The sequence below is a fragment of the Trypanosoma theileri genome (assembly GCF_002087225.1).
Source record: "Trypanosoma theileri isolate Edinburgh chromosome Unknown TM35_Tth_103_V1, whole genome shotgun sequence".
Classification (NCBI taxonomy): Eukaryota; Euglenozoa; class Kinetoplastea; order Trypanosomatida; family Trypanosomatidae; genus Trypanosoma; species Trypanosoma theileri.
The window spans coordinates 1,182-1,694 of record NW_021639945.1 but is presented as its reverse complement, the minus strand read 5'-3'; positions in this window follow the sequence as shown (position 1 = coordinate 1,694).

Below are 513 nucleotides of genomic sequence, written 5' to 3'. Positions count from 1 at the left end.
TACGCGTTCGACGGCATCCATGCCGAAGAGGATGCACAGACGGCGGCACAAAAAGCTGAAGCTGCAGTGGAGCCTGCGGAGACAGCTGCTAACCTTTTAAAGGAGGCCTTAGGGAAACTCACTACTGCAGTTAATGCTGCGAAGAAGAGAATTGAAGAAGTAACACCAGAGGAAAACAAAGGATCATCAAATAACACAGGGAATCAGAGTGCNAGAAAGAGACACCGAGTGGGATTCATGATCTTTGGGGATGGGATGGTTTTTTAATAGCAGAAAGGAATGATCATAAGTGTCGTTTTACCGATGCTTCTAATGAAACTACTACATACACTCATAGTGGAATAAAATGTTCGGTTTGGAAAGCACATAGGAAGTCTACAGAAAAACCGATATCTGCAGCTCAGTCAAAACCCAATCACGTTCAGCAACAACAAGAACAACAGGATCGTGTACAAATATTATCTCACAATAATGAGGAAGTGATTGCACCTGATGCCACAAGCAGAGGTGGTG